The sequence below is a fragment of the Nannospalax galili genome, unplaced genomic scaffold (assembly GCF_000622305.1).
Source record: "Nannospalax galili isolate Female #2095 unplaced genomic scaffold, S.galili_v1.0 scaffold813, whole genome shotgun sequence".
NCBI lineage: Eukaryota > Metazoa > Chordata > Mammalia > Rodentia > Spalacidae > Nannospalax > Nannospalax galili.
The window spans coordinates 95,709-106,928 of record NW_008333507.1 but is presented as its reverse complement, the minus strand read 5'-3'; the positions used below and the strand labels follow the sequence as shown (position 1 = coordinate 106,928).

Here is an 11,220-nt window from a genome sequence, read left to right as displayed (position 1 = left end):
AGTGTTTTTACTATGATATGTCGTGGGAGTTTCTTTTCTGATCCTGTCTATTTGGTGTTTTATGTGCTGCCTGTTTTTGTATGGGGATATCTTTCTTTAATTTTGGGAAGTTATCTTCTACAATCCTGTTTAAGATCTGGTCAACATCATTAACCTGAAATTCTTCTCCTTTTATTTCTATAATCTGTAGATTTGGTATTTTCATGGTGTCCCACATCTCTTGCATATTCCATTCTGTTTTTTTTTTTAATTTTCCATATTCTTTGCTTGAGTGGACCAATGCTTCAACTCTATCCTCCAGTGTTGATATTATGTTTTCCATTTCATTCATTCTAGAGGTGAGGCTTTCCCCTGTTGTTTCAAGTTGACTTTTTGAGTTTTTCACTTTCTTCTTCATTTCTGCCTGAGTTTTCTTGAATGCTTCTATCTCTTTTGTGAATTCATTCAGAAGTTTATCCCTATCTTCTTTTAGCTCTTTGATTTGTTTGTTCATGTGTTCTTTAAATATGTTGAATTCTTTGATCATGTTTATGATTGTTCTTTTAAATTCAGTGTCCTGGGTTATCTCTAGGGGGTTCTCCTTGTAGAACTCTTCTACAAGATTGGTGGGCTTTGCTAGGGACATGTGTTTTGGCTTTCCATTTTATTATTGTTTCGTTGTGGTTTTGGCATGTGAATTTCTTTTGTTGTTTATGATTCTGATATGAAAATTAAGTTGAAGTGTGCTTCTATTTGTATTATCCAGGTGCCTATATTCTTTATTTATTGGTTATGTAAAGCTGGTTGGTACAGGGTTCAGGTTCTTTCAGGTTTATTTTGGAAGGAATTGTTGGCTTCATATCAGCTATTCCAGGGTACCCACAGAAGCCCAATTCAGGTTCCAGTCAGGTACACTCAGGCTCCACACTCACCATGTGGAGGCAGGATCCAGGGTCTCTCAGGCAGTCCTGTACATTGTCAACCCTATGCCAGAGGGAAGCTGGGGGGGCCAGCAGAACTTGACACTCTCTGGTGGTCTGCTGTGAGCCCAGCCTTAGCATACCAAAGTCAGGCCTTCCCTGGGGCCTTGGGAGATGCTTCACAAAATCCCAGGTAGGGGTATGGTATGTTGCAAAATTAAGGGAAGCCCACCACCACATGGAGGCAGGTTCCAGGGGCTTTCAGGCTGTCCCCTGGGTTCTCAGGCCCTCTGGTAGCTGGAGGCCAGAGGGAGGCCAGAAACCTGCACTCTCTGGCAGTCTGCTGAGCCCCAAGCAGCTACTCCAATGGAGGTCTAAACCACCCTCTTGAAAGTCTTATTCATATGTTTCAGACAATACTTTGGAGACTTCATGGCTGTAGGCTTACTGGAAACTAGACATCTGCTAAGTTTAGCAATGAATTTCAAGAGTTTTACTCATGTTAAATTAGATACAGAGGTTGAAAGCAAATGTCTGTTTAAATTAATAAGGTAGCCCAAGATAATGACCAATCATGATGTTTTAGTCAGCAAAAATCAAACAGTTTTTAGGGTTGTTAATATAGATGTGGTTTCTCTGGAGAACTTCAGTTGTATAGAGTCAATAGTGTCAACATAAACTGATAGGATAAATTCATGAAAGTCATGATTCTTTGAAAATACAGTGTCTCACAGAAATCCCACCTGATAGCCAGGCTGAGCACACAGATAAGCCAAATCTTGTACATTGATGAAATGTTTTTCAGCTGATGTTGACAGGTTCCCTTGATAAATGTCTTCCATACTATGGAAATGACTTTCAATGATAATTTTCATTTAATTTAAAAACTAATGTTTAAATTAAACTACTTTAACAGTAGGAACCATAATAAAATCACTTTACATATACATAGGAAAATGGAGTACTTGTACAGGTGCATATAACTTAATATTTGGTTAGGAGACAATAATGTGCTACTTAAGAAATTTGTATACACTTACTCTAAACAATAGCTTTGTTTGATAGCTACCATCTCTCACTTGGAACAGAAAATGCTCATTACCAGGTTACCTAATGCCCTGTTTACAATCTTATTTCTCAAGGAGTAGATGAAGGGGTTTAATGCAACGCAGTAGTTACCATTTCATAGAAGAGAGCCATAAACTTGGGCTGGTCTCTTGTGAGGAGGAGGGAGGCTGAAGGTACATGCTAATGGCTAGACCATAAAATGAAAGAACTACAATGAGATGAGAGGAACATGTCCCAAAGGCCTTTATCCTTTCCTCATAAGATTTAACTTTAAGAACAGCATGTCCAATAGTAGCATAAGAAACAAGAATTAAGCACAGAGGAACAGCTAATATAAACATGTATACCACAGAAAGTGCAAGCTCATTAGTCTCCTTTTCACCACAGGCAGTCTTTATCAGAACTGGAATCTCACACACCAAGTGATCCAGTTTATTGATAGATAGCACAGAGTGGCAACTGTAATGTGAGAGTGACTTCAAAGACAGCAAAGCTAATTCCACTCATTCACATAATGGAAATGACCAAGATGCAGACACGCTGATTCATGATGAGGGTGTAATGCAGAGGTCTGTAGATGGCCGTGTAGCAGTCAAAGGACATGATATCCAGGAGAAGACATTCAGCGGCCCCCCATTGTGGTGAATAAATAAGCTGAACTACACACCCTGTATAGCTGATGATCTTCCTAGAGCTTCCCAGGTTAAACAGCATCTGAAGCACAATGCTTGTGGTGTAGCACATGTCCAGAAAGGGGAGGTTTGTGAGGAAGAAATACATGAGGATGTGGAGTCAGGGATCTAACTTGGATACTAGAATGATGGTGGTGTTCCCCATCATAGTCATGGGGTATGTTACCAGAAGAATAATGAACAAAGGAGCTCCAGCCAAGGATGGTCAGCAGCCAAGTAGAATGAACTCTTCAGGGTGACTCTCATTTATTACTCCCATTCTCTTCAATTTGCTTCAGTTATAATAATGACATTTCTAGGAAGTTAACACTGTGTGGAACAATGCATTGGTTGCACACCTATGGTAAATTTGACTGAGATTAAAATCAGAAAAATCACTGGTATCAAATGATTTACTTTCTTTTTTTATCAGCCGGGCATGTTGGTGCACACCTTTAATCCCAGAACTTGGGAGGCAGAGACAAGCAGATCTCTGTAAGTTCAAAGCCAGCCTGGTCTACATAGCAAGTTCCAGTCCAGCTGGGGCTGCAGAGAGACCCTGTCTCAAAAAGACCAAAAAAAATTTCTTTTTATTATAATAAAATTTAAAACTAATTATGCTTAACATGTAGCCCAACCATTTTGAAATCAAATTTCCTTTTCTGTACAATGAGGCTGCTAACAAACTATGTTCTTGCATTTGGTGATGGTTAAATGAGTGTGTTTTATAAACTCAAAAACAATGGTTTTCAAATTCTGTCTGGCATAAAAATCACCTGAGTTCCTTCTACTTTTCCCCCATGCTTCCTTTCCATTTTCCTGACTCCTGTGATTACATCAAGGTATATACTCACATCTAGGGATTTGGAGCTGAATCCACAAATGAGAGAGAACATATGTCACTTGATTTTCTGACTTTGTGTTACTTAACTTAGTATAACAGTTTATATACCATCCATATACCTGAAAATTTCATGATTTTCTTTGTCACTCAGTAGAACTCCATTGTGTAAATGTATTACATTTTCATTATCCATTCATCATTAGAGGGATATTTAGATTGTTTCCATTTCTTAGCCATTGCAAAAAGAATGGCAACAAACATCATTGTGCTAGTATCTCTGTAGTAGGATGAGTCCATTGGGTATATGCCAAAGAGTGGTATGATTAGATCATATGGTAGATTTATTTTTGGTTTTTAAAGAGTTCTCCATACTGATTTCCACAGTGGTTGTGCTAGTCTGCAGTCTTACCAACAGTGGATGAGGGTTCCCCTTTCCTTGCATCTACTCTCACATTTGATGTCACTTGTTTTTTTAATCTTAGCCACTCTGACTGGGGTTAGATCTAGGGTAAGAAGGAGCTTGAGAGAGGGGAAGAGTAGGAAACAGGTGTTATTAAGGGAGAAAAGGATAAAAGTAATAATTATACAGGGTGAGTGAGAGGAGACATAAACATACTTAGATGGTGTGAAAGATCAGAGGAAATGTATTAGTTCAAAATCCTACTGAAAAAATACACACACAGTAAATATATGAGTGTATGTGCATAACTGAAGGCTATATTACAAAAAACACAGTGCCACAAAGGAGAAACCACCATTTGAGTTGTTGGTCAAGGTAGTCAAAGAGATTCCCAAAATAACACAAGGCTATTACTATAGCCCTTGATTGCCTTTCAGAACTTGAGGGTAAGAACCTGTTGCTGAAGACAGGACACCCTTCCTGCACTACAGACATAGGACTTGGAGCAATGGAGCTGGAACTGACCTGGAAACCTCCTCCTAAAGACTAGCTCTCATGGCATCAGAGGATACTATACAAGCTGCCAAGGGAGAAAACAAATCAATGTTCCTACTCAGCTGTAAAGCCTAATAAACAACAATGGCTGGTTCAGCAAAGTATCACTATTGGTGCAGTAGTGGAGCTTTTACCTTGGGATGTAATCAACAGCTATCTAGCTGGAAATAAGACCCATTCAATGGAAGGGAACTCATGTGTGTTACTCTAAACACAGCTAAATACACATGGCTGGAGAGGGCATAGATCCTAGAGAAAAATCTACTTTTGCCACATCCCTAGACCAATGTAAGTTCTTGTTTTATTCTAAAATATGCATTCTCATATTTACAGACAAATGTTGCCTTTTACCCCTTATCAAATAAGCTTCTTTTCGCAAAACATGCAGACTATTACAGAATTCCAAAGTTGGTCAGATGTAGAGAATAATGGTCTGTGAGATGCTTAACTCTAAGTGACACATCTTCACTGTAACCTCTACACATAAGATGAATGCATTTCTTGACTCTCACCAGAGAAGTTCTCTTATGTAGTAGATGGTAATTAACACAGAAATCCCCAATTGGCCAATGTACAGAGATCAATAAGCCATAGAGTGCTTATTCCTTAATAGGACACCTATTTCAAACTTTTGCCCCCCAAGGTTTAGGAATCATTGTGAAAAAGAAGTTGGAAATGTTGTAAGAACCAGAGAGGGTAGATGACCACATGAAAAAGAGCCTTCCAGACTGCTTGTCCATGAGTTACTCATAAACTCACAGCAATGGTGACAGCATGCACAATCCTATGCAAGCTCAAACCATACAAAATCCCAGTCTAGACATAGGGAAGTGGGAACGAAACTCCAACCCAACCTAAGGAACTTTTGGCGATTGATGGTTTCTGGGAGGTGGGAAAGACAGTGTCTTGCAGGGATGGGACTCTTGTTTTGCCCAGTGCATGGACTTGCACTGAAGGACATGTGAGAACACAAATCAGACTCTGTAAGCCATGTTATAGATATCAGAATAACTTAAATTGAGTGGGGGCAATAAGAGAGGTGTGGATAGGGGAGAGATCTAAATACCATCAAACTATATGTGTCCCGAGGGGAGCATGTTCCTCTGACAGGCGGGCCTGCTGTGGAGAATTGACTGTGGAGAGTTAGCCGTGGAGGGAGGAGCATTGGTGCCATCTTGGCAGCAAGGGTGTGGAAAAAATGGCCCTGGTGTCTCACCTGCATGGACACAAAAGGGGGCATTTACTGACCTGGGGCAGCCCACTAGGCATGAGCAAAAGCTAATGGAGACTGTGAGTAGGGTGTAGAAGCGATCCGGAATGCTGGGCCACTGAGCCAGAGCTGGAACAGTTGCCAGGTGTTTGCCTTTGTAAGTTACTCTATTTCCCCTATCTAGGATATCAGCTATGAAAAATTCAGATAAAGATGTGTTATATGGTTTGTCTAATAGCGCAAGGAGCAAGGGACCCTAAGAGAACTCGGACAACACTATAGTATATGAAAATAACAAAAATTCAATAAAGAGTAAAATTAAATAAAAAAAGATTTTCATGCAACCCGTGCTGGATAGCTTCAGTTTTCAATTTAACACAAGTGGGGTGGAAGGAATCTCAACTGAGAAATTTTCTCCATTAGATTGGCCCATAGCCATGTCTGTGGAGTATTTTCATGATTGTAGAGTTACATGGGAGATGTAAGATAAAATAAACCCTTTCCTCCCCAAGTTGCTTTTGGTCAGTGTCATAGCAATTGAAAGCAGACTAAGACACAACCACCTTACCTTAAAAAAATCAGCTGTGAAGACTGTTAACAGGAGACTTTTTGCTTCCTATCTGCCGGTGTCTGATAGAATGCTTGGGGCATGAGGCCAAGGAAGGTGGTTATTCATTTAAAAAAATCCAGTGCTGCCAGTATTACAAAACATTTTAAGGGAGGTGTATGAAAACACTGAAGTATCAATAGTAGAAGGAGGAAGAGAAAAGTTTTGAGTTCTGAACATCAAGATAGGCTTGTTGGCTCCATTTAGCTGACTGAATAATCATATCTTCCTTATGGGGAGTGAGAACGCTTTGAATATAAACAAGCATATCTTAGGTATTTGAAATTAAGCAATAAATTTAAACAGTGTTCATCAGTTTTCCTTATGTTATAAATTATCATTGACCCACTTTTTTATAAGGTAGAAGAATTAAGCCACAATAATGGAGGTTTCTTTACATTGTAATTTTTGGCATTTATATTCTTTTTTGCATAATTATTTTAAGTTTGGAGTATTCAATTGTTTATGTTCAATTTTAGTTAATTCATTTCTTATGGATTTTCCTTTTTCTATTGAGTTTATTTTCCTAGTTTAGCATAAGAAGTTGGACAGCTATCAAACACCCACTGATCTTAAATAGCTACAAATAACATTTTTCAATTCTAGGGACTTCTGTATAGAGATATCTCAACTCATGCTTAAAAGACATTCAAAACCCAAAGTAGTTTGCATTTTCAGGATCTTTGTTTTCAGAAAAAAAAAGCACAATGATTCTATAAAGTCACAGATCTGAGTAAAGCAGTATTTTGAAAAAGAAAATTGATTTTTATTTATATATTTTCTTTATCAGAGTTTCATGAAAGCCCCAGTCTTGTGTGAGATAAGGAATTACAATGTGAGGTTAAAATAGCGTTTACTGACCAAATTTGAGAGACTCTTCCAGTCGCTCAGCAATTTTATAGGATTGGATTATTTTCTTGGGTTACAAAGCACAGTTTTCACATTCTCTATTTGGTTAAAAATCTTCAAAATGACCTGTGAGGCACCATACAAAGCTACTCAGAGGTAAAATATGACTCTTACATGCACTAATACTACTAACAATGCTATAGTTTCTATAATAACAAGTAATAGTTACAACAAATTCTTTTTTTAAAGAAGAGATCAACAGGTTATTTTTTATTTTTATTTTTATTTTTATTATATGTGTATGTATGCATTGCCTGAATGTAGGTAAGTGCACCCGTGTTGTGCAGTGCCCATGGAGAACAGAAGAGGCTGTTGGATACCCTGGAACTGGAGTTATGGACAGTTGTCAGCTGCCATGTGGGTGCTGGGATTCAAACCCGGTCTTCTGCAAGAACAACCAGTGTTCTTAACCACTTAGCCATCTCTCCAGTCCCACAACAAATTCTTAAAGAGCTCTTTGGACTGAACACTCTAATAAGATTATTTGTCACCATTTTGTCATATTTTATACCTTTTAGCACCTACCTCCCAAATACTGTGACAAAGAGTAATATATCCATATTTCAGGATTTTAAAAATGTTTATTCTGCTATATTATTAACAACTAGGGATAAATAACTATCAAAGAAGTTATCAATGCTGTAATTTTGATAAAGAAGAGTATAGATACAAAACTTCTTGACTCCACAGAAAGCATCTTACTCTAAGGATGTTATGAGTGTGGCCCCTATACAGCTTCTGATCTGACTGTATTCAAGGAATAGTATGAACACAAAACATTTATGACCATATCTTGGCCTAAGATCTTTCCTCAGAGTATATGCGAAATATGAAATAAAAGTATGGTCTCAAGTTGGTTATAAAAAAATGTAAAACTTACAATCGGTGTGTAAAACCATTTAATGTGGCTATACACATGTTCTATAAATTATTAAGCCTCTATTATTTGGAATTTTTGCCGTGTTATTTACCTCATTTTGGAAGCAGAGATCTGCCCCATCTTCAAATTTGGGAAAAACATACAAATGAATAAAAGTATTAAGACATTTAGTTACAACAAAAATTTTTGTAGAAGAGATCAACAGGTAGTATGATATCTTAGGCTCTGTTCTTAAATTTTTTTAAAAAATGTGTGTTTTTCTTGCATGTATTATGTAAGTGTATTGTGCCATTCAATGCCCATGGAGATCAGAAGGTGTCAGATCCCCTGGAACTGGAGTTATGGACGGTGTTAGCTGCCATGTGGATGCTGAGACTCAAACCTGGGTCCTCTGGAAGAACAGCCAGTGCTTTTAACTGCTGAGCCATCTCTCCAGCCCCTTGTGCTTTGTTCTTTTCGACAAGAACACTTTGTCTACTCAGGGTCTTTGTGGTTCCCTGAAATTTTTTGACTTTTTTTCCATTTCTGTGAATAATATCATTAGAGTTTTGATAGACATTGCATTGAATCTGTAGCTCACTTTAGATAGTGTGGATATTTTAACGTTTTTAATTCTTTTAGTAACCTTATTGTTACTTTGTCTGCCAGTAGTGGTCACCCCATACCCTTTTCCTTTTTTCTGAGTATTTCCCTGAAGATCAATGTAATTTACTGTTATAGTATATTTAAGCTTTATTCCTTTCTCCTTAGATTTCAAATTGTCTAGTATTTTCTACTTTACTTCATATTCTACTATTTTATACTCTTAGCTCTTAGATACCATGAGTTTTAGTTTCTGCTTCAGTGATTTTTCTCCTTATTTCATTAAGTAGAGATTTATGTATACAAGAGTCTTTGAAGTTACTTTAATAAATTTCTAGGCTATATTCTTGATGATATTCTATTTGTGTCTCCTCTTATATTTTCATTTTCTTATTCACACTTTATTTTCATCAGATTATTCTTTTTATACTTATAATATTTTTAGTTTAATAAATAAATGATCATAAGCAGAAATAATAGCAATATTGCCTGAGACCATAGCATCGGGATGAAACACACAGTCAAATCAATTCATCAAAATTTGAGAATGTATTTTTAAAAAGCAAATAATTAAAATTAAATATTTCATTCTCATCTATCTATCTATCTATGTATCTATCTATGTATCTATGTATGTATGTATCTATCTAGAGATATAAATATAGATATATATCTTTGTTGGTTTCTTTTTTTTCTTTTTTTTTTGAGACAGGGTCACTATGTAGCCTGTATCCCTGGCTGACCTGGAACTCACTATGTAGACCAGGATGACCTTGATCTCACAGAGATTGCCTGCCTCTGCCTCTTGAGTGTTGGGATTAAAGGCAGATATTTAATGTCTGTGGGAAATTGTATTTATTTAAATTTATTGAATGAAGTTTAGTTTAAGTGGGAAACTGTGAAAAAGATTAATATCAAAGAGAAGTTGAACTGCTCCAAGAGACATTGAACTAGGTATTTTCAAGGTGTAAAAGGCTCCTTGGTATTATATGGAGGAGATGGTGGAAAGAATGTAAGAGCTGGAAGATGGAGGAAGGGCTGCAAAATGCTATCTTCTGGACATGACACTACCATTGGAATCATGATATCATAGCAGCTATGGTGACCTGCACCGGGCCTGCATAAGAATGAGCCTGTCATCAGTAAGCCATGGATGGGGAAGAACTTATGGGACCTTATCCTTCATCCCTGCCAAACTATAGGTTCCTGATGGATTCTGCTGGGGGAATGGTTATTGTCTTCATTTGTATACCCACTGGCGAGCCCACTAGGCTCTAGTGTATATTTCCAAACCCACAGTCACATAAACAATCCTGGTTAAACTCAGTGTGTCACAAAACAAAGACATGAATGTGATAAACGGACTTGTAGCGAAAGGGGATTGATGGGGTAGGGAGGAAGACAAAAAATTGAAGAGTGAGAATAATCAGAATGCATTATATACATGTATGAAATTGTCAAAGAACAAATTTTGCTTAATAAAAAATGAAAGCCTTCCTAAAGTGAAGTGCTCTCTGCCTTCATATACTCATAGTGTATTTCTGACATTCTGAGCTCTACACATTCATATTTTCCTTGAGAATTCATGACCTTTAAAAGCAGTGATCTTTTTACTTACCTCATTTTGACATATATCCTTTAGTAAAAAGGAATTATAAAGGAATATACTTGAGCTTTTCAAACTTTCTTAGGACAGAAAAAACTGTGGCACAAAGATGATTATTTAAGAATTTGTTTCAGAACTCTTAGTTTTTCAGTAGATACAAGTGTGGTAAAGATCAATATACCTGGGTTACAAAGAGTAGTAGAAAATATCAAGAATATTCTGTGAGTGAGCTATTTGAATGCTGTTTCTGAGACCTCATTGGCATTGTTTTCACACAGGCCACTCATGGATCCCTTTCCTAGATGAGTCAAGCAAGTTCCTGGGGACACAGCTCTCTGAGGAAATGCTTCTTATGCACAATTAGTTAATTGTTGAGCAAGGGTTGATAGCAAAACTCTTCTGTTGTTGGATGTATTTTCAAATAAACTGATCTTATTTTCCAATACTCTGGACACTGATTTAAAACAGTTCCATTAAAGATAAGCTTGGTTCTGCTTGTAGTTCAGTGGTAGCATGGATAAGGCCCTGATTCATTCTCCAGCACTGAAGGTGACAACAGCAACAACAACAGCAAAAACAACAATGACAAAGACAGCAAGAACAAAATCATTGTCTATTTCTGAGGAATTTAAATGAGAATTTCTTGGAATATGTTGTCTAGATTCATAGAATATCTCACAGGAGACTTAATTCGGTCTAATCATGATGATGAAGGGACAAAAACAAAAAATAAGTTGGGTATTATATTGGCTACTTTCCTCATTTCTGTAACAAAATACCTGACCAAAGCAAAGAAAGAGTTTCTTTTGGCATATAATTTGAGGGAAAGTCCATCATGGCAAGGAAGGTATGGCCTTAGGAGTGTGATACTGCTGGTTACACTGTGTCCAGTTAGCATAGGTTTTAAGGCCTAGAGTAAAATGGCACCATGCAGCATCAAGGGAACTGTGCTCTGAAGCCAGTGTCCTGCTCATTCTTTTATTGAAACA

At 37.3% G+C, this 11,220-nt stretch overlaps 1 pseudogene; it reads right to left on the bottom strand.

Moving 5' to 3' along the window:
• Positions 1–1,974: 1,974 nt before the first annotated feature.
• LOC103730133 lies at positions 1,975–2,918 on the bottom strand (annotated as a pseudogene).
• Between the last annotated feature and the right edge of the window lie 8,302 nt (positions 2,919–11,220).